Source organism: Mastomys coucha, unplaced genomic scaffold (genome assembly GCF_008632895.1).
Source record: "Mastomys coucha isolate ucsf_1 unplaced genomic scaffold, UCSF_Mcou_1 pScaffold15, whole genome shotgun sequence".
In the NCBI taxonomy this organism is placed as follows: Eukaryota; Metazoa; Chordata; class Mammalia; order Rodentia; family Muridae; genus Mastomys; species Mastomys coucha.
In genome coordinates this window covers 70,082,377-70,110,375 of record NW_022196897.1, presented here as the reverse complement: position 1 = coordinate 70,110,375, position 27,999 = coordinate 70,082,377, and the positions used below count along the sequence as shown (strand labels likewise).

The 27,999-nt window shown below is 40.4% G+C and overlaps 2 pseudogenes; both read right to left on the bottom strand.

Moving 5' to 3' along the window:
• Positions 1-2,469: 2,469 nt before the first annotated feature.
• Positions 2,470-2,587, bottom strand: LOC116092782 (annotated as a pseudogene).
• Positions 2,588-15,558: 12,971 nt separating this feature from the next.
• LOC116091673 lies at positions 15,559-16,667 on the bottom strand (annotated as a pseudogene).
• Positions 16,668-27,999: the final 11,332 nt, after the last annotated feature.

Sequence of the window (27,999 nt, the reverse complement as noted above, 5' to 3'; positions counted from 1 at the left end):
AGGTTCTGATGAAGCCATGTAGTCTTGGTTTCTGTTGGTAGGATTCTTGCGTTTGCCTTTCGCTATCTCTTTATTTTTGGTGTTAGATGTTCTTAGTGTCTCTGACTAGAGCTTGTCCTGTCCCTGCTGCCCTGCAAGTCCTCTGCAACTAGTGGGGCCTGTGCCTCCTGGCTGGCTGCTCTGGTCTTAGAAACTCACCAGGGAGAAAATGGTTAAGGCGCTCCCTGGAGGTAGGCCCTCCACTTGCAGGGAAGGGGCAGAGAAGGACACTGATCCTCCTCTGTCACTTGGAAGCTGAGAGGATCCTGTCCTTGCCGCCCTGCAACTCCCCTGTGACTCGTGGGGCCTGTGCCTCCAGGCTGGCTGCTCCTGTCTTAGAATATCTTCTTTAATCTATCTATCTATCTATCTATCTATCTATCTATCTATCTATCTATCTATCTATCTACCTATTTATCTATCATCTATCTATCTATCACTATCTATCTTCAACCTGCTGAGTCTCTGCAAAGTTATTTTTATGAATATGATTTCAGATGACTACTTGGATTTGGAAGATTAACTGAAAGGCTCTTTTCTGGAGAAGACTATTTCTCCTATTTTCAGCATGTTCCCCTTTCATATTAACATGTTTACTGATATTACCCTTGGTTAGGCAGCCATGCTGTTGGATTGTTAGGTGTGGTTCCCCTGTCATTTCTCGGAGCCACAATCTCTCAGGGGACTTCCTGTTTCCATGACACAATAGTCCTGACCCCTCTTCCTCAATTTTCTCTGTCTGGTGCAAAGATAAGTGCTTTTGGTGAGGGTGAGAAGTACATTTTAATCTGTGGGCATCAAGATATTTAGAATGCAGTTAAGAATTATGCTGATTAAGTAAAGTGGTTGTTTAGTAAAGTGGTTCTCCTCCAAGATCCATAGCCTTGCTAGCCACGATGGCTGGCTATTTTTCTGGTAACAGCCATAATTTCCTTCTAGTTCTGCCTAGTTCTGCAGGTCTTAAGTTCAATTAGAGAGATGTTGGTAACTGCCAAAATCTTCATACTACAATTCTACCGTCAGGTGTATCTTTCTAAGAATTGTAGTTTCTGGGCATTATAGCTGAGTAAGCATTGGTCTCTCCCCTTTCTTGGAAGCTTGATAGTACCTTCTGGTAGCATTAAAGCTGGTCCTCAGAGAGGAGGTGTTCAGGTTAGATCCAGCTTGGACGCTTCAGGCCCTGTGTCTGAAGAGCACTGTGTCTTCAGCAATAGGGATTTACCTTCAGACTCTGGGAGGCAACCTAGGAAACGGCAATAGCCTATATTTGGAAGACTCTTGGATAACCCTGACTAACAGGTCAAAAGGGAGTTGCTTATGGCTGGCTCTCCCACTCTCATGTGTTTGAGGTCAGCTCACCAGCATCCCCTGCTACCCGGGCCAACTCTACTCTGCTGCCTATGCAAAGTGTAGGGCCTGCTCTCCCAAGTGTTACAGACAGTGAAGATATAACCATTTTTCTACTCTCAGGACTTTTGGGTCAGCTTTCCTGCCTGCCATAGGTGGTAAGTGTCAAAAGAGGGGAGCCATCTTTCCCTTGCCCATGTTACCACATGGCAGACAAGTTGAGGGGCCAGCTCTCTCATGCTCATGTCCTTGAGGCACTTCACCTTCAACTCCTGTAATATGCAGGGTGCTCTCCTGAGTATTGAGGCTGGCTAGGGGCAGGATCAGCCCTCCTGCTTTCATGCCCTTAGGGCCAGCTCTCACACAATGTCCGCGTGAGGGGTGGGACCAGATCTGTACAATCCTCAGACATCAACATATCTGGGAAGCAGTCAAGACCAGGGACATCTGTCTAATGGCAACAGACCCCTGTTGTTACAGGACAAACCCAGTCATGGTCCCCGATGGACCTCACTAAGGTCCAAAGTGGCATCACTGGCTACTCACATCATGCTGTTTGTTACTCACTACTCTTGAGTCTTCAGTTCTGCCTCTCTTCATTGTACCCGCATCCTTCTGTTTCTCTTTCTCTTCCATGTCTCCACCATTTACTTGTTCCTCTTAGTAGTGCCCAGGGTCTCTGAGTGTCATCCAGTATCATCTCCGGAGTGTTTTCAGGGGTGCTGTGCTCCACTTGTGCACTATGGCTCCAACCAGGGATCATCTCGGGCAAGGTCTGCTGCAGCACCCCTCCCCTTGTCTCCTGCCCCAGGCCTGCTTGGCACCTGATTGGTGGTCATCTCAGGCTAGTTCCTTGTCCAGACCCCATGATGCTTGACTGTTGGTCATCCCAGGCTTGCTCCTTGACCCGACATGCCTAAGATAGCCCATGCGAGGGTCATCTGTCTTGGGCTCTGTCCTGCAAAGGATCCTAGGTCCCAGGCAGAGTTCTTCTAGTCTTTGCCTTGCTCCTGGGCCTGGGCTATCGGGGCCTTCGCAGCGCTGGACATCTCAAGCTCTCTCTCCCTGCTCCCCCTGCCAAGGAATGTTAGGCTACTAATTGTTCAAATGTTCATAGAACAGAGACATAGCCTCTCTCCTCTGTCCCCTACTGACACAATTGTGACAAAGCAGTCAAACTGATAATGCTTCTAGGAACAGGCATTATATTTAATATTATGGGACCACTATTATATCTAAATCGATCATATCATTGTTGTATAGTACACACACACACACACACACACACACACACACACACACACACACACACAGTCTGTTACTCCAGGAAATTTTGAAAGAGAATATAGATGAATCTATTCAAACTCTTTTGATCTAAACTTGTTCCAGACTTTCTCTTGATCTAATATTTGTCTTTATCTTTTCAAAAGCTGGTGCACAAAATAGTTGAATTCTTTTATGGTTTCTCATAATTTAACTGTCAGGAAGCCAGTAATTGGAAACCTCCCCTGTTTTGTTAGGTGACCATACAGATTAATTAGTTGTCCTAAATGTTCTTCCATAAGATTTTTGGACCAGAAAACCCTGGAACTTATTTTGGTGGTGTGTGTGTGTGTGGGGGGGTAGGGTGGGGTGGAGGCAAAGATAATTTATAATTCAAAAGTCACACCCTGGCTAATTTGAATTCCATACTCAAATGAATCAGATGAATTCTTTATATTAAGTAGGAAAAGTCTAAGAAGGCTTAATATATCATTCCCAACAACCAATTTAAATGTTTCAGCCCAAAATATAAATGCTCAATTATAAAATTTTAGACATTCAGTAAGATGTTCATGAGAGAAAGTGGTGGGATATGCTTGAAATCATTCAGACAAACTGATTCCTTAAGTAGGCTTAAGAGTCCTCTTCATGTGACATTGTTAAATTGGGGTGAAAAAGCAATTATAAGATAAACGTGTTTTACTCAAGTGTATGACTTGGGGTAATATAACTTACTATGTCTTACTTTATTTCTTGCCAACACTCCTATTTTTCATTTTCTACGTTACAGCCTCAATTTACTATTCATTGTGTTTACAGAATGTCGCTAATCCTAGGTCTCAGGAAATATATTTTCATCAGGACAGAGAATCATATGGTGACATGTTTATGGGTTAATATCAGGAAATAATAAATATTTACCAGATAAAACACACAAAAGAACTGAATAAATTTTGCTCAATATTTCTTGCAGTATCACCAGGAGACCAGTTGAAAAATATTAGCACTGAAGTAGATTTTTGTGTGTGAAAATTTATAGCAATTGAAAGCAGAAGTTTAAGATGAAGCTGCCAGCACAGTCTTACCACAGGATCCCTAGGCTCTGTCAGGGAGATTGAAAATTTTGATCTCCATCATTATTTTTAGGTAGTACATTCATAGACTGAGCAGAGGTGAATAATGTTCTTCAATGAATTCAGTTGGTGGTGCCGGTGAAAGGCACATTTGTGCTTCCTACCATATATCAACAAGGGATCGCTAGTCTCAGCTGTTCTGATTGGGTTATGAAAACCCAGTGCTTATCATAATCCTCTCTTTTTCCTTACTGAGATTTTTTTTTCATATTGCTCAGACAATTTTTGCCAAGATATTTTCTCTGGGGGAGGGACAATTTCTTCTATAATAAGTAAGACCTCTGCTAATAACTAGAGGAAAGGAATTAAGATCTTTACATTAGCTGCTTTGTGTGTGTGAGAGTCAATTTTGAAGCCCTTCTTTTATGGTCATATGCTCATGTGCACAGAGTGGCCATGAGGTCAACCACAGGTGGTATTTTTCAGAAGCTGTCTGTGATGTTTTTGAGACAGGGCTTGCTAATTAGACTAGGGTGGTGGGCTAATGAGTCCTCGACATTCTCCTATCACTGCCTCTATAGTGTTGTAAATGCAAGTACATGCTATCATATCATGTTGGCTTTCTACGTGGGTATTAGGAATAGAATTCAGGCCTCATGCCCGATTCAGGATTATCGATTCCTGCCAATCAGCAGTTGATAAATAATTCACTGCTAAAGGAACACTCATGCTTGGTTTCTTTTGATCTCATAAAAATAGTCCTTCCGTTTCAAAATTTTTAAAAGAAAACAGTAGAACATAGTCTTATTAACTATTTAAAAGAGGCAAGTTAATTCAAACATACCTGATTAAAATACAGTTATCCTTTATAGCCTTAGTGTCATGGTCAATTTGTTTAATTTTATCCTCCAGTGATTAAAAGTATTTGTAAAATAAAGTGAAATCTTTACTTATTTGTAGGGGATAAATAAAAATAAATAAGAACCAGAGAGAGAGAGAGAGAGAGAGAGAGAGAGAGAGAGAGAGAGAGAGAGAGAGAGAGAGTTATGTTTGGATATACTGTGTGTCTCTGGGATATTCAGTCTCAGGTTCCTGGATATCCAAGCAGAGTAGGGCATGGATGGACTCTCTTTCATGGCATGGGTCTCAAGTTAAGCCAACATCAGTTGACCACTCCAATAAGTTTTGGCTGTCCTCCCTTGGAGGCCTGCCCCTTTCTGAAGAGAAAATGAAGGGAGAGTGGACCTGGAGGAGAGGGCAGGTGGCAAGAGATGGAAGGAGGGGAGGGAGGGTAACTGTCGTAGGGACTTATATAAGAGAAGAATGTATTTTTGAGAATGCATCAATTTACTATTATACTTTAATAAAAACATTCAATCCCTATACAGCCATGAAATAAATTTGTATTATAGCCGAGGAACAATGATTTTGTTGAATCCAATATGACAAATATTATTTTATATGAAAGTTAATCATTGAGTACACAACCATATATCAAAGTATAGTTAAAGAGAAATCAAGATCCTGTCTTCAGTAATCCTTGACATATATGAGCAATTTTGCTCAATATCCTTCGCAAATTCTCTTTCATATAAATCTTCTCCTTGACCTAAAACATTCTTGAATAAACAAGTAATCACAGGCATGTCCAATTAGTGTGATGGACAGAACCTGAGATTAAGTCATTCAATTTATTTTATATAGCTTTTAGTTAAGATATTTTCAGCAAGATTGTAAGTACCAGGGTGTGACTAACATGTAATATTGATCTCAATTATAACCTCTAAGTTCCTCAACTCTGTCTGCTTGTGCCCAGTCCTCCAGGGCTTTGGTAGATCTCATTTCATACATGCAGGATACAATCTATGGCTAGTCTATTGTTCTTTATAATTTTTTAAAGGATATTTATAATATACTACTTTTTTGGTATTATTGCAATTATCATGGGCAACAGATGGGATAATCAAATAGCAAAACAAGTACAAAATTAGTTACTCAGGGGCTGGAGAGATGGCTTGGGGATTGAGAGCACTGACTGGTCTTCCAGAGGTCCTGAGTTCAATTCCTAGCAACTACATGGTGGAAGACAACCATCTATAATGAGATCTGGTGCCATCTTCTGTTGTGCAGGCACATATGCAGGCAGAACACTGTGTACATAACAAATAAATCTTTAAAAAATGATTTTCTGAATGGAGAGATATTTATGCCTACTCTTCCACACGCACACACACACACACACACACACACACACACACACACACAAACACCCCCCCAACCAAACACACAAACCCCAAAATAACCAAAACAAACAAACAAATAAATTTGAAAACATTCAAAAAGCACAAAGAAATTAAGTTTGAGATTTGTTGGTGTACTAGTTGATACAGATTATCAACTCTACAAGACGTAGAACCACTGAAGAGAAATGCCTCTGGGTGTATATGTGAGGAATTTCCAAGAGTAGGTTAATTAAAGTAGGAAAACGTACCATAGATATAGGTGGCACTATTTCACGGTCTGGAGTCTCAGACTTCATCCAGAGAAGAACAGCTAACTGAGTACCGGCATTCACCCCTCTACTCCCTGACTTTGAGTGCCATGTGACTAGCTGCCTTCCCATGTACTGCCGTGACTTTTCATCATGATGATCCCTCCAAACTGTGAGCCAAAATAAACCCATCCTTTCTTTAAGTCTTTAGCTACAGGAACAAGATGAGTAATCAATATGGCTGATAAATGTAATTTGCATGATCATTAATTATCATAGTTTGTGATTTTTAGATTGGCTTACCCAGCGCAGCCTGAACAGTTAAAAAAATGGCTTTTGCATACTAGAGAGGCTGAGAACCCTGTAGCTGTACAATTCATGATGGAGAATGCCTGAACAGTCTCAGTCTGGTGCTAAAGGGCTGGAGTAATTCCTAGAGAGATGCTGGTCTTCAGTCCAGGATGGCAGTGGCAGTGGCAACTGTGGCATCAGCAACAACAGGGCAGAGACATTCACCAGCAAGATACCAAGGCAGGTGAGCAAGTCACACTGCTTTAACTCCGACTTCTGTGCAACGGAGGGAAGGTACTGTCTACTTACTAAAGGGTCTTTCTCCACCAAGTTAAATCCTTCCTGGAAATGCCTACATAAACCCTCCCAGGGGCCTAACTGAATCTAGATACGGTTAAACTGACATTCAGGATTTACCGTCACAGAGTTTAATTGGGTAGTCTGTTAGTTTAAGTCTTGATCACTAAATACAGGATAGCCTAAAGCTGTTTTAATGTCATGAGAGGTGTATGAATGTATCTGAGCAAGACTGAAACTTGCTGTGTCAATCTCTGAATTTGTTCACGTATAAGTGGGGATCTCTATTCTGAAACACATGTTGAACTTATTGCATGTAATGATTCACAGTCAGTTGCATGTAAATAAGTTTTTCTGCTTTTATAGACCATGGTGGTTTGAATGGGATAAAAATGTGAGCTCTTCTTCCCCAGTTGGTGGTCCTGCGTGGGGAGACTATGGAACCATCAAACAGGGAGCCTTGCCGCAGGGTATACGTCCTGGAGGCCGGCTTGGGGTGTTTGCAGACTTGGCTCCTTTTCCTTCTCCCTCTGCTTCCTGTGTGTGGGTGGAAAATGTAACCTGCTGCCATGCTGTGCGTTCCCTTCCACAACGGACTTGCTCCCTCTGCAGCTGTAAACCAAAATAATGTCTCTTTTCCTTGGGTTACATATGGTTATGGTATTTTATCACATCAACAGGAAAGCAACTAACATACATCTCATGCTTGAGGGATAACAAATCTAGCACTTAGACTGCTCACGGCAGCTGCTTCTGTGTCCACAGAAGCCAGAGCACCAGTCAGAAGGAAAACCCTTAGCAATGAACAACTATGCTCACTGTGGTTCCCTGACCTATTCACTGAAAAATGGGGCAACACTCACTGCACGGTCTGAATTGGTGGCTTTCTTTATTACTCATTCAATAAACAGAGACACAGCAACAGAGGCTTCCCAGAGAGATGTTAGACACTGCAGTACCATGAAACACTCAAAGGACGTTGACTCATATTACCTCCTCTGTAAAGTTGCCCTGTTTGTCTTGTGCAGAGGACAGGCAGAACTCAGGGGAGGTCAGCAGAATATTGTAACCTAAATTAAGGGCTTTATTTGCAAGCCGTGTTCTGAATGCAATTTCAATTTCCCTGCTTGAAGAAGTTAACTTTGCTTGTGGTACTTTCTAATGAGTTACTCATTAGGAAAATTCTTTTCTTAAAACAATAACAAAAACAACAACAACAACAACAACAACAAACCCTAACAATAAAGACAATCTGAATAACAAGAAAAAGTCCACAAGTGGTTTCAGGAAATAGTGTAGGCTAAAGGGATACTAATTAGTATTAGGGATACAGACTGCATTGGTGGCCAGAACTTTTAAAGGAGGGTAAAAAGTAGCATGGGGAAAAGCTGCAAAATCTGATCTAAATTATAATTTCAAAATGATTGAATGAATGAATCAAACAAACAATCAAACAAGCAAAGAAAAAACAATGGAAGAAGAGACAAAGAAAAAAGGGAGGAAGGAAGAAAGAAAGAAGAATATGGCCAGAAATCTGTGGCTGGGCAGCTCATACCCACTACTGTTAGTTTGCCAAATGGACATAGTATCAAACTGCCTTCTAAATATGTATTTCCTATATGTATAGATTAGTATAACTCTTGATCCTCATTAGAGAATTGTTTGTTTATTCGTTTATACTAGTGAGTGACATCAATTCAGAGACTTACAACTGGCCAAAGTGAACAGAATAAGTGTCTGTAGAATGCTAGCCACAAATGGGACATCTATAACATACTCTCACCCCACAAAGCTCAGGGACCATCTCAGAGAAGGAGTGGAAGGATTGTAAAAGCCAGAATCAGAAAGGGTTGGGTCAAAAGAATGTCTTGTGGACGTATAGGATGATTTAACTCATGAACGCACAACAGCTGTGGTTGCCTGAATAAGACCTGCTCAACACCAAGCCAGTCAATATTCTAGCACAATGGGAGTCTCCAGATCTAGTTAAGGAACTACTGACAGTTGATGCATGTTGAGAGGGGTACAGTTAATTTTCTTTTGGGCTGAGGTCTCTTGTAGATTGGCCATGCTCCAATGGATGATAAAACACCCATGGGATATGGGTAGCACAAAATATAAAAAAAGCCAGATATGAAGCTGGGAGAGGGACATAGGGTAGAGATCTGGGAGGCATGGGAAAGGGAGACTAGGAGGTGGATATTATCAAAATACACAGTATACATGTATCACACAAATATAGATTTAAAAACATTGACTGGAGTTTGGTGGTACATGACTTAAAAATTTAAGTATAATGTCTTAAGTTTCAGTTTAAACACTGAGAAGGACAGAGAAATGATATACTTTTAGAGAATTCTTGGATTTCATATGAAGACTAGACTGAGTGAGACATAGTGTTAAAGAGGATTCAGATAGAAGGCCAAATCATAGTTCATGTGGGTGTTGACAGTGGCTTAGACTGGGGTAGTAGCTGTGGAAATGAACCAAAATTGTTGGACTAGTGAAATGTTTCCAAAAGCAGAGTTAATAGAATTTGATGATGGATTGAAGGTCAGAGACAAATCAAGAGAGAAAGGTACTAGACTTTTGTCCTGAGCTCAGTGTGGGCTTGAGAATAAAAACTTAAGGGAGAATATGGCAGGGGATTTGAGAGACAGATATTTGTCCACTAAATGGGTAATGCTCAAGGTGTGTAGTTAAATAGGCAGTGAAGATGTTAAGCAGGAAATTGGGTAAATGAGTCTGACCTTCAAGGGAGCAGCTGAGTACAATGAAGGTTAGAGAGATGATGGTTAAAGCCTCAAGACTCCTTAGAGTTAAAGAGAATAGAGATATGAGCCAGGCAGTGGTGGTGCACGCCTTTAATCCCAGCACTTGGGAGGCAGAGGCAGGCAGATCTCTGAGTTTGAGGCCAGCCTGGTCTACAGAGTGAGTTCCAGGACAACCAGGGCTACACAGAGAAACCCTGTCTCAAAAAACCTAAAACAAAACAAAACAAAAAGAGATATGGATAAAAGTAAATTGTTAGGAGTGGGATACTCTTAACATTGGGAGGTTAAGCAAAGAGAAAAAAAATAACATGAGTTTCCCCAGTTTAAGAAAAACAAGATAGGTGGATTATAGAAGCCAGAAGAGAAATAATTCACAAAGGAGGCAATGATCAATTATTTCAAATGCAATGAGATTTTCAAACACAGTAGGACAGAGTTATGATCTCTTGGCAAGCCATAGTATGGAACTATAGTGACTTTTACAAGAACAGTGGTAGAGATGTTGAGATGGGAGTGGGAGACAGGTATGAAGTAAGAAGGAAACAAGAATGCCTTAAATTATATATATAGAACAAAAATAGAATGCACAGTAGCTTGTCAATACAGAGAACTAGCAAACAAAACATTAAAGCAAGAGAACTCTAAATCTTCACTTATCTAATACACAAGTTTGAGCTCCATTCCTTACCTTTTCTTTTCCAACTTCTCTCACTCAAATAGTAACTGGCCCTGTAGCTTTCCCACCACATCCTTCTACAGTCTTCGTTTATCAGCCCCGGAAACTGTCTCTATGCAGTTGCCAATGGTTACTCAATTTGATTTCATTCTCCCTGATTTTTCAGAAGCTGATATGCTACTATTTTCTTAAAACTTTCTTGTTTCATATAAACCAAATCTTCTATTAAATTGTATCTTCTCTATAATATGCTCTTTTAGGCACTTTAACTTATATTATTAGCTAAAATTTTCCTTCAGATTTTGTATTCCCTCCCATAGTAATTAGCTCAGAGAGTAAAGGCATCAATGACTTCAATTATGCCTTCAAGATGAGTGACTCATCTATTTTTCAATCTTGATCCATGTCCAAGCTCCCCACCTACATATTTTATTTTCAACAGCCTTATTTGAATAGCCTGTCAGCTGCATGTTGCAGGCTTGCTCATCTTCTAAGCTTTCTGTCAAATGAAGAAAGTTAGCCATCAAAAATAATTTCCATAAAGTTAGGCATTATTCCAGAGTATAAGTAAATGTTTAGGAATAAAAATGTCTTATAGAAATGTGTCTATTTTAATTCTTAATGTATAAATAAATATAAGAGAGCTATTTGTAGAAATAGTTTATACCTGTAAAATGCTGAAAGGTAATCAGAAAATATGCTTTTATAGAGCAATTAATCAGATGTCTAATAAGACATTAATGGTCCCAGGAGAGATTAGCAGTATGAATTTTAATTAGTGACAACTCACTTAAGACCAGAGTGGAAACATTGCTTTGAATGTGAATAGCAAGTATTTAGGGCCCATTTTCATGGTACTTTATTGTAAGACACCATAATGTCTGCATATGTATGTAGCAATTAAGGAAATGATTATGATCTTAAAGAATTATATTTACTCTAAGCATTTAATTAACGTTATATGAATAATGGTTGGCTGAAGTACTTTTGCTATTAGGAAGAAGATCTGAATTAACTTAACGGTTTTATGAAAAAATAATACTTATGGGTGCCTGGTAGTCTAAATACAAAATGCATTTATGCTTCACATAGCCCCAGGTAACTTTATATAATATTTTTAGTGTTCAAGTATTTTGCTTACTCTTGGTCACCTGAGGTCAGGTGTGGAATTTTCCTCTTGTAACACAATGCTAGCAGGCAAAAGTTTGGGGTTTTGCAATATCTCACATTTGGAACTCTTGGATGAATGATTCATAACCTGTATCCAGTTCTGAAATGTGGATTTTTAGATATGGTGGATGTGATGGCTAATCCTGACTGTCAACTTGATGGTACTCAACATCGATACAGGCACATACCTCTGGACATGTCTGTGAGGAAAGTTCCTAATGAGACTGAGGTCTGAAGACACATTCTAGTGTGGCAGCACATTCCATGAACTAGCATCTGACTGAATGAACAGGAGAAAGAAACAGAGCATCAACCGCTACCATCTACCTCATTTTGCTTCCTGACTATGGATGGATACAACGTGACCAATCACGTTACATTCTTGCTGTTATGCCTTCTGCATGATAATAAACTATATTCCTCCAAACTGTGAGAAATAGACCTTTCCTTTCTTAGGCTGCTTTTTTTTTGTTTGTTTTTTGTTTTTTGTTAGATATTTGATCATAGCATGAGCAAAGTAACTATACTGTAAAGAACAAGAATATAACCTGAGCTTGTGGGAAAATGACAAGGCACAGTTATACTATAAAATTCAGAAGCAGGGGACAGGCAATAGCTTTCTTTTCTTTTTCTTTTTCTTTTTTTCTTTCTTTGTTTTTACTTTTATTGATTCTTTGTGAATTCACATCATGCTTCCCAATCCCACTCATCTCCCTGTTCTTTTGTAGCTACCCGCCACCTTAGCAGCAGAAAAAAAAATAAATAAAAAAATCTTGTAGAAGCTGTAGTGTGTTACAGTGTGTCCCACAGTGTATTGTTTTGTCCATACATCTTTACTTGCAAATGTTCAGTGTAGTGAGTCATTACTCTGTTTTGGGGCCTCTGGCTTCTGCTTCACTAATTATACTGGATCTTCATGGGGACTCTGCTCAGCTATCCTGCTGTTGCCCTATGTCAGGGAGATCCTGCAGCTTTGGATCTGCATAATGGGCCCTTTCACGTGCTCCAGAAGATCATAGACAGGGTAGGTGTTAGGGTGTCCCAATTCAAAGCCCTGGATCTGGGCCTGGGAGGTAGCTGAGCTGATCAGCCTGCCAGCTCACCTGTGCCAGTACCACCAGGACAAGCTCTCCAGAACAGCCTTGGCTAGCTCAATCAGTGCTGCAGCCAGCAAGGAGCAGGGTCAGCCCTGGGGCTCTCATATCCTTGGGGCCAGGTCTCCCACCTGTAGCAAGCAGTGAGGAGCAAAGGGGTGCATCTCTTCCTTGCTCACACAACCCCATGGCAAACAAGGAGTGGTGTCAGCTTTCCTGTGCTCATGCCCATAGGTCCTGATCACCAGTTTCAATGCCATTAGAGTCAGCTCTACTGTGCTGCCCAGGCGAGGGGTATGGCCAGCTCTCCTGAGTGTAGTGGCCAGCAAGGGACACTGCCAGCTTACCACAGTGTCTCAGGTGGCAGTCCAGACCAGGTACATCTGCATGGCTTTTGTGGTAACACGGGCCTGACACATCAACATAGACCCCACATGTCTGCCATAGTTTCATAGATCCAGACACAGCCTCTGGCAGCAGCCTGGGCTTGGATGTCCCCATGGATTCAGGTAGTAGTATAGGCAAGTCAGATCATCATGGTCCAGCTCGCCAGCATGACCCTCAGATACCCAAATGGTCTCCAGTGGCAGCCCACCATCCCAGACCATAGACATCTGCTTGGGCTTTGGTGGTAACTTGGTCACAGACATAGACCCTAACTGCAGCAGGACCGTGGACTCGGACATGGCCCTTGGCAGCAGCCCAGGCCAGGACCTCACCATGGTTTCCTCATACCTTCCTGTTCCTCACAGCCTGTTTCACCTTTCTCCACCATGGACGAACTCCTTGGCTTTGCTTCCTCTTCCATCATTCCACTGTGTCTGTCCTCTATCTTCCCCATCACACCATCCTGCATTTGTTCATTGTAGTGGCATCCATCCATGGCAGGCACTTGGATATCTTTCTTCTGGCCCCTCTGGATCTATGTGACCAGGTCAGATGCTTGCAAGTCTTTCAGTAGATTTTTTAATTGTGTTGGTTGCCAAAGTGTGAAGATGGTAGCATGAATTGCATCATTCTTGTTGATACATATGCACTTACCTGAGGCTCTAACTTTCTATGTGAACTCTAGAATCATGGGGTCTTTTAGAGACAAGTCAGCAAACTGCTGCTCTTTGTACACACTTTCTTGTTCATGAGAAACCAACACATTCTTTGGTGTGTCCTAGCATATTCTGCCTGAGTTAGACAGCTTGCTGTGGCCATTTTGCATGCTAGAGTACCAAACAACTTAAATTTTCTGGAAATCTGTTTGGTTGATTCACAAAAGAACTCGTGAGCCAGATATACCTGTATTTGATTTCCACTTCTTGTCCATGTTACGAAAGCTACATTTCTCTGAGCCTCCATTCTCTGGTTGTAAGATTGAAAATGGTGAAGGAGCTGGGCGGTGGTGGCGCACGCCTTTAATCCCAGCACTTGGGAGGCAAAGGCAGGGAGACTTCTGAGTTCAAGGCCAGCCTGGGCTACAGAGTGAGTTCCAGGACAACCAGGGCGACCCAGAAAAACCCTGTTTTGAAAAACCAAAGAAGCAGAAGAAGAAGAAGAAGAAGAAGAAGAAGAAGAAGAAGAAGAAGAAGAAGAAGAAGAAGAAGAAGAAGAAGAAGAAGAAGAAGAAAATAGCCAAGGAAACAAACTATGTAAACAATCCAGCTGTGTTGATACATACCTATAATCCTGGCCCTTGGGAGGTTGAAGCAGAAAGATTGGAAGTTTGATGCCAGCCTAGACTTAACTGTGAAATCTGTCTTCAAAACAACAACAAATGTATATTGACTTATGTGTAATCAATAAGTAAGTCTTCTTTTTCTTATTTCATCTTTTTGAGGGGGGCAGATATCAGATTTATTGATGATTGCACCTCAGCCCAGTGCTGGGTATTTTAAAACTCACCTTCTTTTATTTATTTATTTTTAGAACACCTATTTTTCTGGATTCTTCTCACATTCTATTCTGCACATTAGCTGGATTAATTACTTTGACCAAGTGGAGGACAGAAGTAGCTTAAGGGAGGGAGAATTTACCTTGGCTCATGTTTCAGAGTGCCCATCACAGTAAGGAAATTATTATGATGGGATCACTTCTGTCCTTGACTTGAGGCAGCCAGTCACATTTGACAGACAGACCAGGAGCAGAGAGTATTGCTCCAAAGCATGACTAAGCTATAATTCTTTTTTTTAAAAGGCCCATTTATTATAAAATCTACTTACAAAAAATATAGTGTGCAAACATAATAGAGAACAAAGGGAATACACCAGCTGTCTGTGTGTGCAACGCCAGTGTGGATGGAACTTATTAAGGGTCTACTTGCAGTTCTTTACAGTCAAATAATTTATTACCTCAGGAAGTTTTAGAAAGTTCAACCCTACATGACTAAAACTGTGACTACCTTAATGAAAAACAATCATCATCTTCTGCTCACTAAAAATCTACAAGTTGCTGAAGGCCAAATAAACCACATCACAGCAATCACAAGACAGAGGAGCCTCCGTAGGAAGCCGTAATTTTAGGAAACTCACTGAACCATGTATTTCATTTTCAGTAGCACTCACATAAAGTGGGAAATCTATATACCCAGCTCTCTACTCTCTTTCGTAGCCAGTTAAATGCCACATCTTCCAAAACCAGGGATAGTATTCTTAGTGTCTTCTTCAGGCTGGGCAGAGTACAGCTTGATTACCCTAACAGAGGTTGTAATTCTCTGACAGACAGTGAAGGATACCACGTGGCATATCTGGATCTGTCCTTCCGAGTGTGAGCAAAGCATTTGCTTCTGATACCCTGAATAACTGCTTTTATATTATCAGTCCTTCCCTTAGGTTGATGACTTTCTGTAGGAGAAATGTGACATCAAAACTGGTATAGACCACCATACATCTGTGGTTTTCTTTTCCCTTTTCTTCTTTTCTTTCTTTTTCTTTTTTGGTTTTCAAGACATGGTTTCACTGTGTAGCCCTGGCTATCCTGAACTCCGTTTGTAGCCCAGGCTGGCCTTGAACTCAAGGAGATCCACCTGCCTCTGCCCCTTCTCCAATGCTGTGATTTAAAGGCATGTACCACCACCATCACTGCCACCAGGCTGCATCCTTGAAGTTTCAGGACTAGAAAATGGAGAACACTCCCAAGACCTATTTTCTTTGTCAAAGGAATCATCTTGAAATGCAAACTTCTGCTTCAGTGCATTAGATATTAAAGACGTGGGATCCCATTGTGAACTCTGTCTTTTCCTCTTCTGAATGGGTCTACCACCTGGTGACCTTTCCATAGGCCGAAGTTTGACTTTATTCACGTCCTTTAGAACATCCAACATGTTTGGAATATCACTAACTCTGGGGATTTTTGAATGATGGCTATTATTGGTTTTAACACCTGAGAGCTGCCTTTTTTATTTCAGTAGCCAGATTATCAATGTTATATGTATGAGCAGATCCAGGTTGCATGGGAAGAGAACTTGGAGGCTGCAGAGAAAACTGAGGAGGAGAAGAAGGGAGAGGCAGAGGAGGAGGAGGAGGAGGAGAAGGAGGAGGAGGAAGCACGACACTTGTGTGGTCTGGTTCCACACTCAGCCCAGCGGCGCTTGCTCCATGCTGGGTCTATCACTCAAGTAGATGAAGCCAGTCTCCTGCTCCCTTTCAGGTCCTGCACTGCTGCAATCATAGCAATCTGAGACTGGAGAAAATTCAGCTCATCTTCAAGGGCAGCTGTCTTTCTAGTTGCATCTTCCCTTATAGGCAGATCATTTGTCACTATTTTGTTCTGTCTTAGAGCAGGATGAAGAAGAGCATTCTTCCCTTCCTCCTTCTTTTTCCATATACTGTGTTGAAATCTGAGACAACTGGCTTCTTCATCATTGGACATACACAAAACATCAACAAAAGATGGAACCGTAAGTTCATAATCATCAGACTCCTTAGAGTTCATGTGCGGGATCAACTCAAAACGAGGTCTTTGGCAAGGCTCTAAAGGAAGCATTCTCCCAGTAATATGAACAATATTCCGAGCTGACTCATAGTCTTTATTTTGAAAAATCAGCAAATCTTGGTCTATGGGAACACAAAAATATGCCAGCATGTCTCTTAATAGATTTAGAATGAAAGACATTGGTGAAGCAAGTTCAAGAGTACATTGTTCGTTGGTACTGTCCTACTGCATTGCACTCTGCCAGGGTAAACTATGGACATGACCTGGGGTGGCTGGCTGGCTGATCTTCCCTGAACTTCTCCTAGGCTATAACTCTTTTTTTTAAAATCTCTCTCTCTCCCTCTCCCTCTCCCTTTCCCTCTCCCTCTCTCTCTCTCTCTCTCCCTCTCTCTCTCTAACTCCAGATTTTTATTCCCCTCCTGGTCCACCTTCCAACTGTTCCACATCCCATTCCTCCTCCCCATCCCCCTGTCTCCATTTGGATGTCCCCATCCCTTACTCCCCATCCCACCAGACCTCTAGACTCCCTGGGATCTCCAGTCTCTTGAGGGTTAGGTGCATCTTCTCTGATTGAACCCCGACCCAACAGTCCTTTGCTGTATATGTGTTGGGGGCCTCATATCAGCTGGTGTACGCTGCCTGGTTGGTGGTCCAGTTTTTGAGAGATCTCGGAGGTTCAGGTTAATTAAGACTGCTGGACTTCCTACAGGATGGCCCTCCTCCTCAGCTTCTTCCAGTTTTTCCCTAATTCAACCACAGGGGTCAGCAGCTTCTTTCCATTGGTTGGGTGCAAATATCTGCATCTGACTCTTTCAGCTATTTGTTGGGTCTTTCAGAGGGCAGTCATGATAGGTCGTTTTATGTGAAAGCTCCATAGCCTCAGAATGCTCATGGATTGGCAGGATTAACATAGTAAAATGGCCATTCTACCAAAGGCAATTTGCAGACTCAATGCAATCCCCATCAAAATCTCAACACAACTCTTCAAAGACATGAAAAGAGCAATTCTCAACTTCATCTGGAAAGGCAAAAATCTCAGAATAGTGAAAATTATACTTAACAATAAAAGGATGACCAGGGGAATCACCATCCTTGACCTCAAGCTTTACTAAAGAGTGATTAAAAACTGTATTAGTACAGAGACAGACACGTTGATCAATGGAATAGAATTGAAGACTCAGAAATAAAACCACACACTTATGGACACTTGATCCTTGACAAAGAAGCCAAACACATACAATGGAAAAAAGAAAGCATCTTCTATAAATGGTGCTGGTCTAACTGGCTGTTGATATGTAGAAAAATAAAAATAGACCCATATTTGTCACCTCGCTATAACTTTTCAAGGTCAACCTCTGATGACCCTCCCACTTCAAGGGATATCACGAAGAGGAAACAGCTTAACCGAAGAGCCCATGGGAGACTAGTGAAATTCAAACTATAACTTTTCTTTCCCTTCTACATATATATATCTTTCCTGAGAGATTGATCCTCTGACCTTTTCCCACATTCTTAAGGCATCTATCTAATGCCCACAGTTTCAATCAGTATGTGGAAAGTAATGACTCAAAATTTTTACGTTTAGTAGACTGGGTCATCTTTTTTTTTTTTTATGATCTTTATTCAGTTCTGGTTGATATGCTGCTGTTCAAATTAATTTTTAAAAGTATCTGTTTAAAAGAAAACAATAAACAAAGTCTATGTGAGTGCTATTTTTACACTGTGCAGTGATTCAGAAAACAATATAAAGATGCAAACATGCACATTTTCACTTAATGACAGTACAAAGATGTCAGGGAGAGGGAGACAGGAGCACTGCCTAGCACTACTATGACCTAAAACACAACTCCAGTCTGGAAGGACCATGGCATGGAGTTCCCAGTACTGGGATGAATAGTGTGTTCAGTTATGCTGTTCAGCCAGGGATGGCAAGGGGCACTCTTAAAATCATTTAAAAATGTAAGTGGGTGTGTTCAGACACTTCTGTGAATTAGAGACCTCTCATAGACTAATGTTGAAACTGCCTACAAAGGCTTCAGAGTCAAACAACTTGACACAAATGTGTCAAACTAGACTCTGACTCAAGCTATTAAGGTACACCACGTATTCTCAAAAAGCTTTCAATGGTTTCTCAGTGTATATTTCTATATTTCTATCTCTTTCCTACTTACTCTCTCTCTCTCTAGACTGGGTCATCTTTATAGATTTTTAGATTACATTTTTCTCATTTTTTTTGTGTGTGTGGGTGACTCTGTGTCACAGTCATGTATGGAGGTTAGAGGACAGCTGTTGGTAATTTGGTCTCTCTTCTATGTGTGTACCACAGATTGAATTCAAGTTTTCTGATTTGGCAGCAGGTATCTTTACTTGATGCACCATATCATTGGCTTGTATGTGTCCTATTTGGTTCTAAGGGAGAGTAGAGGGATGCCTCTCTGTGTGTTTTTTAAAGGTACTGGTAAAGGACTGCTAAAATGATGATTAGTGTTAATAAGCTCATGTTGGTAGTAGACCTCATTCATATGTAGATAAGAAAAAGTAGGAGATGAAGGAATTTAACTCTATAATTGGAAACTGTTGGATTCTCCTTTGCTTTCATGAATGTATTGAACCCAAGGATTATTAGCCATTAGCCAGGTAGATTACCCTTACACAGCATCAGCCATCTAGAGCTTTCCTTGGATGCAAAGAGGTACTCTATGTGATGAGTATAGCTATTTGCCCTGACTGCTGAAGGTGCAGCGAACACTGTTAAAGACTTTATCCCATGCTTTGATGAGTACTAGATGACCATGCAACATCTACACCTATGCTAGGAGGGAAATATTTCTGGTGTTCTAGTGGAAGGATTTACAAACTAAAAGGCAAGACTGTGATTGGTTCACACAAATGGCTATTATTAGCCCCAAACCAATGGTGGTGATTAGTTCCATGACAACAGGGTCCTTAGATTCAGAGAGTTCACTGGGAGACATTTTCCTGTGCTGCCATGCCTGGTGTTATAGCATTAGGCACAGTAAAAGGCTCCTCTCAAATGGTGATTTTTTTTAATACCTATCTTCGGTAGAGCCACACAGATCATATGGGGGATCCTGCAATCTGAGGTCTCTCACACTAGAGGACCACTTTGTTGTTGCTCTTCTCTGCTTACTTTTGCCAAATACCAGCGTTGAAGAGTTTGTCCTTCCCTATCACAACTTCTTTTTGGGTGGAGTAAAAGGGCTCCCAGGCATCTGATTGGTACCTTCTCTTACAACTCTCTGGATGCATACTGGTAGATACTATACAAATATTTAAAACCTGGTATGTTCAAAATTGTACGTGATGCTTTCATTTTCCTTTATCTTAAGCCATATGGGCTGCTACATGAAAATGCTTCAGTGGGTTGGCTTATAAATAGCACTTTTCACTGCAGTGCTGAAGAGTGGGAAGCCCACAGCCAAAGTACTGGCAGGTTAAATGTTGGGTAAATTCAGTATTCTGTAGGTCTATTTTCCTGATTCCTGATTAAAAAACAAAACAAAACAAAACCTTTTCATTGTAATTGTACATGAAAAAGGAGCTTGTGACTCTATGCAAGGACACTAATCCCTCTGATAAGGATTCTACCTTTACAATCTCCTCTGCAAGAGCCTTACTTCTATGTACTATGACATCAGGGCACAGATTTTAATATTCAGACTTGTGGGGGCACAAATTAACCCATAATAGCTTTGTGCATTTTTCTCAATCTCTCACGGTATCTTAACCAGTTAGCTTTCCCAAGTCAGAATCCAAAGAAACATTGTAGATATTTCCCTTTATCTTATCTTATGCTATAAATGATCACCTTTTTTTGTTTCTTCTTTTTGGAAGTGCTTGGGCTTTGTTTGCAGGGATCATATTATGTTTTTCTGATGTGTTCATATATATCATATCTGTTTCCTCTGCAAATTTGTTCAGTTTTATAAAATGCAAATACATTCCCCATATTGCTCAGGGGAAACTCAAATTCCCAGACCTATATAAAACACCTCTAGGAGTAAAGGTTGCCTACTGTGACTGTATTTACCTAACTATGATGTTGCCTATACCAGAGCCAAACTGAAGCATTTTTACAGAAATTATTTCTGGTCTTTTGTACTTCCCGTCTTGTCTTTAAATCTCTGGACATCTTTTAAACTGCTAGACCAAAAGTCAATTCACTTGTTACTTAGTAAATTATTGAGTCTCTAATATATGCTGGCACTGTGCTAATGGCAAGTTTCATGAGTGATCTCCAGAAACCTACACATGTCTTTAGGCTCTGTGCACAGCTCTGTTAGTAAATGGAATTGTCAAGATTTGCATACTTACTGCTTCTTTAACTAAAGTATGTGCTTCCAGAGGAGGAGATTTGTTCTGTTTATTTAGGTGCCATTAGCTCTTAATACAGGCATAAGTTATTATATGTTGAACAAATGAATAAATGATTGCTTAACACAAAGTGTTTACAATATTTCTTAGAGAGATTTGTAAAATTATACTTTTCTGTGCTTAGAATATAAAACAAACAAAGCTTTCTGAGATCCTAAACCTACTGGGCTAGAAAATGAGTGTTTTTAGATAATGGGAACATCCCAGCATTCTAGTTAATTGGAGTGAATAATTTCAGACAAAAGGTTGAACATCAAATAGTTCTTTACTTCACCTATCTCTTGTGTCTTTCATATATAGTCTGATAGAAATTAGCACAGACAACTATAGCTTTTTACTTGGTGTTGATAATGAACACTAAAGAAGCAGACATAGTTCTGAGGGAGTAATTGATGCTGATATTTTGTGGACGTTATGGGGTGGAGGAGGGGAGAGAGAACGCTCATTACAGTCATTACACATCTCACCTGATAGTCATAAAAAAGAACCGTGTGAACCAATGATTTTCTTTTTAAGTGAGGTGGTTGCAGCACATACCCTCACTAGTAATAAGGAAAATAATTGGTCCTATTAAATTTATAAGCTCTTTTTGTTTATTTGTTTTTGAGACAAGAGCTGGTCTCAAATTTACTATATAGTCCAAGCTGGCTTTGGACTCATAATCTCTCCTTAGATTGAACAGAGACTATGACCAGTAGTCTTGCCAGCATAGAAGGGGGAAATATTTTTATTTAAAGATGTATTTATTTTATGTATATGAGTATACTGTAGTTGTACTGATGGTTGTGAGCCATCATGTGCTTGCTGGGAATTGAACTCAGGACCTCTGCTCGCTCCAGCCCCGCTCTCTCTCTTCGGCTCCATACACTGTAACTGTCTTCAGACGCACCAGAAGAGGGCGTCAGATCTCATTACAGATGGTTGTGATTCACCATGTGGTTGCTGGGATTTGAACTCAAGACCTTCGGAAGAGCAGTCAGTGCTCTTAATCGCTGAGCCATCTCTCCAGCCAAGAAGGGGGAAATCTCATGGAGCCTTACCTCTAGGCAAGTAAGGGGTGCTGAGAATGGGAAAAAAAGTCTTCCCCAGAGAGGATCCCCTTAATTGTCTATCAATGCCAAGTGGTCAGCCCTAAGACCGTTCATACAAGTAACACTAAACAGAGTCAGAAAAGTGTATTTATATATCTATATCTCCGTATAAACTTGTAAAAATTACAATTAAAAAAATCTCTGAATTTGAAAATCTTTAATAGCTATACTTCATCCAAGGGATCAATACATAGAATTTGCAAAGAATTGGATAATTAAATACAAATTAAATAAACTGCCAGTCAATTCATGGGCTATTTTTCCATTTAATAATAATGGGACTCTTGGGAATACTGGAAGACCTCCCACTTTCAATTCTGAAATCAAGAAACAAATCAACCCAATCAATGTTAACGCTGGTACTGATTATCCTTCCTCGCAACACAACAAGAAAACCTCTTTCAAAGCAAGTATTTCATTAACTTTGTTTATTCTAGACTTTTAAAGCGCAGCCACGAGAGTCACCCACACCCAACTCCCTGTAAAGTTTCTGGGAAGTGATAGTGTTGGGTCCTCAGTAGGGAAAACACCTAAAGCTGTCAGAGCTCAAGGATGCAGTTGGGTGGACATGTCTAAGCAACGGTCTCAAATCTTCCATCTGCCTGGGATGGCGACATGTCACCTTCAATTGGAAGTTTACTCTGGAAAGCCATTGAGTCTGTGTTCCAGTGATGACTCTTACAGGCTCTTCTCATAGGCTTTGTTCTTCCAAACCCTGCAGTGTCCTTGGGTAGCCATTTCCATCAGCCCTGCACTCAAATCTTCTACCTACTTTTTATTTTGAACCAGTGTGTTTCACTTGTCTTGAGTAGCTGTAAAACAGGCAGCCTTCTTTTAGTGGTCTTTCCAGATGTCGGGGTATTTTTCCATACAGAGAACTGGATGCAGCTTCCTTTACTTTTTTAGCTCTTTCCCCCAACGACCCCAGCTGCTTCAATAGCACCTCCCATGCTCCTTGGCAACTTCTTCAGTCGGAAAGTACTCCAGAGCTTGGCGTTCGTTAAGAGCTGGAGTCCACCAGGCAAGGCAGGTCCTCACCCACCTCACAGGAGATCTCTTTGTCACGCTCACTTTCCTCTGACCTAGGATTTGCTTGACACTGGCTTGTCTGCTAGAGGACACTGAATTCTTTACAGGTGTGTCTGCTTTGAGCTCATTCAGGTGGTTTGGTTCCTGGTGATCAGTAAAGGTAGTTTTCTTCCCTAGAGGAGAAAAGGGAGGGCCAGCAGAGTTAACCATCACAGACTATAATTACTGGATGTGGAAGGTAGTTCAAGCGTGTAGAGAAGAAGAATTCTCTCTGAAAGGCTTGTGGGATGTTTGAGGCCATTTTTCTAGAGACTATGCCCATGGTCCCAGGCACACCTGCTGTGGGAGTGTTATTCAGTCCCATTTGGCTCAGGACCTCATGGCATAGAAGAGACAGCTTCCCAGAGTCTCTGAAGCCAGGTGATTCAGAACACACTCTTCTGTTCTGAAAGGCATAGATAAAAAGTCCAAACAAAAATAAAAGCCCAGTCTAAGTTGCAAAAATAACCATAGCAAATATTTGTTAAATAGGATTTAAAGTAATATAAGATCTTATTTAATATAATTTATCATAAACATTAAAAAAGATGGCTAGGTAAAAATAATTTTACAGAATGGAGGATAACACTTTGCACAATATTTTAAAATTAAAATATAGCATTTAACCCAAGCTTAATTTAAAAAGCCTGAAGCTGAATTAATTTACAACCTTCATATTAAATATTTTTAATTAGTCTTAGAAATATTCCTCTAAACCAAAACAAACCACACCAAACCTCTAAAACCAGATTTGGGTCATTGAGTTTTAAACTATATTTCTTATTAACATAGCTATGTATTTTTATCTGTAAGAACCCTTAAAATCACAGCTTTTAAAAATATTTCCTTGAACTAATTTTCTTTTGCTCAGTTTTTGTTAAAAATCTTGAAAGTTCCTTTATCTTTGCTACATGTAATGTATTTTGGAAGCCATGCTTATTTTACAATAGGAACAAAGCATATATATATATATATGTGTGTGTGTGTGTGTGTGTGTGTGTGTGTGTGTGTATAAAACATAGACAAATATAAAGTACCTCAAAATACTGATAACTCTGAACCAGATTAAGCCAATGGTTTCCTACATATAATGGTCTATGCAAAGGTTACCTTCAAATTACATATTCATTATCAAAGGCAGGGTTTGTAGCAAACAGAGAACTTTCTGTTTTAAAATCTGTATTTATATTTTTGCTAATAATTTGTTCTTTAAAGTTGTTGTACTATTGGGTTATCATTTATTAGCAGAAGAAAAAAATGCTTAGTTGTCTTTGTCGCAGAAATAGTGTGTTCAAAGATGCATTATGCAGAGATGTCATGAGGTGAATGACCCCTGGTTGGCTATTAGGAGTTGTTACATAAGAGCTGACTGGAGCCGGTTCTGAAAATTAATTGTTTTTCACATACAAAAATCTATGTTGAAACATTGTCTTCTTGTTAACTGATTAACTAGATGTAGTGCCTGCCCATCAACTCATTAACAGGAGTAAAATGATGAGCTCTGCTGTAATGAATGGTGGGATTTTGGTAGAAAAGTTCACCATATATGTAAGCAAACTTCATTAGTATTTTAACATTTACCTCTTTACCATTTAGCAAGAGTTACCAATGTTATTTCCCTCAGAGCAGAGATAAGCATTCAGTGGGCTGTTGCTTTGGATGGACTGTTTTCTTCCCATGACCCCACGAGGGAATAGTGTTGAAAATCCCAAATCTAGCCCTTTCTGACCCAGCTTACTTAGAGCAGCAGTGGATTTAGACACATGGTGCTTTTCCCCTATGTAGATTGGAGCTAGGTCAATTTTCTTATCCCCACTAGCTTTCAGTTTCTTTGAAAGTTGATGGGGTTGAACTAGGACATTCCTAAGTGCCTATGTATGAAACATTCTTGTTTCTAACTCAACTCTGTCCAAAACATAGTGCCCTCTTGGGTGTGCCTGTGTCGAGCTGCATTGCAAGAATTTCAAAATAATCTTGAAACAGCCACATTATCTTCAAGGAGGTTAAAATAAATGGTTTTGGGACAGAACCGCTATACTGAGTACTCAGCCTTTGTTGGCTATGTTACTGGAAGGAGTTCTACAGAGTGTCTCTGAAACACAGCAAGGACTTCTCTATCTTATGTTCACACAGTCACAGGTGATGCTGACTTATGAGTGAAACTGGTCAACAGGTTAGCCAGAGTGATAGGCCAAAGATAATGGGGCCAGTAGCAATACATTAGTGTTACCAATGCTTGCTTTATCTAAGAACATATTCTAAGTTGTACCAGCTATTCGTTTCCTGAAGTATTTGTCAAAACTAAAGAGCTTCATTTTGAAAAAGATTAATGACCATTTAATTTTAAAAAACATTTATTTATAGTGTATGTTTGCCCGTATTGGAGGGAAATGGATGGGTGGGGGCAATTTCTCTCCTGCCATTTAGGTTCAGTCTTAGGCTGTCAGGTTTGATGGCAAATACCTTAATCATGGAACCATCTTGCCATCCCAAAATACCAAATATCTTATAGTATGTGTGCGTGTGTGTGTATGTGTGTGTGTTGTAGTCATGCATGTGCAAGTGTCTCACCCATGTGGGCACATGTTGAGGCTGGAATTTGATGTTGGGATGTCTTTCCTTGATAGCCTTTTCAACTTAGAGACAGGGCCTGGAAGTTTGCTTTTCATATATAGTGCTGTAAATGTTCATGGACTCCTCAGTGTGAATGTTGTACTTCGGTTAGCTGTTTTGTATAGGGAAACGTACATTTGGGTTTTAAATGTTATTTTATCTAGAAAATTGACTCCACAACTTTACATTTCACTAGTAGGCAGGAAATGTCAGACTGCAATATTTAAGGTTCCCCATCTTCAAACTATGGCATTTCTTTATCATATATTGAAAGTAAATGAGTTGTCTCAGAGTAAATGAGCTGCCTTTGTTTTCCCGTAAATGATAACGGCATTCACTCTCAGTTTATCCAAACTCTAGGAGATGCATACTACAGTCTAGCAACTACTTTAAGATTGTGTTAGACAAGTTAGCAAACTCATGTAATTAGAGGTGGAGTATTTAAAATTATTGCAAATTACATGTAGTTAAGTTAGAAAAAGACATTTTCGGAATTCCAGCAATCAGCCGAGGAGTTGGTGAGCTCCAGCTCTCCAGCCTTGGCTATCCGTCTGCAGTTGGCGCCTGTAATTCCCTGTTCACCATGGGGCTGGAGCCCCATGTATTATATCACATGTTTGTTTCTTCACTGTAAGGTTCTGACAGCATCTTCTGGCAATCTTAGTATAAAGTGATTTCAAAATAATATTTATTTTGGAAACAGTTGTTCTTCTCTGCCTGATAAGGGATGAAACTCGGGCATGCTGCTTCCTGTACTTGCTCTGCTTCCAAAGATTCTGTAATTGTAAAGTGAAAAAAAAAAGAGGGGGGGGATTAGTGAAAGTCAGAGAATCTGCATCTCATTTTAGGGATTACGTTTCTAAAGTCAATCTTTGTTCCAAAGGCTTAATTAACAAATATTTGTTGACTGAAGAGTAAAGAGCATCTGCAGCAGGCTTTACTCTGCCACAAAACTCCAACTGCCTAGTAGTTTTTGGAAAAGTATTTAAAAATGGTAGAAATATTTTTTTCCTTTGTAAAAATTTGTAATTTATACAGTTATTTTTAAAAAGTGGACTGTACTTATAATAAACATTTCTTAAATCAATTTGGGTGGTTTTCACTTGGACTTCAACATTTGTGAACTGTTTGGTGTAGCTAGATGCACAAATAAAACATGTGTATCTCATTGGTAAAATTGTGGGCTTGTTCTTTGTTAAATTACCTAATCCATGTATAACTATGAGCACAGTTCCTGGAACTAATAAACACCCACTCGCCGAAGATGTCGTTATTAGCTCTCACTGATTTGATGGAGATCTATGTTGGAAGCACTCGGCTGTTATTGCTGAGTGAGTGGGAGGCCCAGCAGGTATAAACAGTGATCACCGTTAGAGTCCTTCCTTACTCCGTGTCTACTGTCTAACATGCTCCTAGAACACTGTGCCAATAGGATAACGATTCAGGCATTCATATCACACAGATGACCCATGATTTCCCTGCTGTACTTTTTTCTACTTTTGAATTCTTGTTTCCAATCACATTCCAGGTTGCTGTTGAATGTTGATCCTTTTTTAATTAATCATTCCATTCATTTACATCTCAAATGATACCCTCCTTCCTAGATACCCCTCTACAAATCTCCCTCCAACATCTGTCCTCTCCCACTTCCCTTTGCCTCTACGAGGGTGCTCCTCCACCGACCCATTCACTTCCACTTCACCACTCCAGCATCTCCCTAAGCTGGGACATCAAACCTCCACAGGACCAAGGGCCTCCCTTCCCACTGATGTCAGACAAGGCCATCTTCTGCCACATATGTATCTGGAGCCATGGATCCTTCCCTGTACATTCCTTGGTTGGTGGCCTAGTCCCTGGGAGTACTGAGTAGTTCTGCCAGCCGACATTGTTCTTCATATAGGGTTGCAACCCCTCTCCCCTCCTCCAGTCCTTCTGCCAGCCCCTATACCACTGTCCCCGAGCTCAGTCTGATGGTTGGCTCCAAGCATCCACATCTGCATTGGTCAGTTGCTGGCAGAACCTCCCAAGGAACAGCCACACCAGGTTCTTGTTAGCAAGCCCCTCTTGGCAACAGCAACAGTGTCGGGGTTTGGTGTCTGCAGACAGGATGGATCTCCAGGTGGGGCAGTCCTGAAGAAATATTCAGTGATTCTTTGCTCTTGTGGAAGAGGAGTCTTAGGATTCTTGAACAGCAACTTCATCTGCAGCATTTAACAAATTCTTTTTTTTTCATAATTGCTAATGAAGTATAGTACTGACTTTATTGGTAGCACAGGTCTGGAAATAGATAGGAGGCCATAAATGGTACGTTTGTGTGGCTTTTCTAAAAATCATGTGAAGATGAAGAAATAAGAGTTTCCGGCGTTTTGGGTGTTGTCATAATTATTTAAAACAAA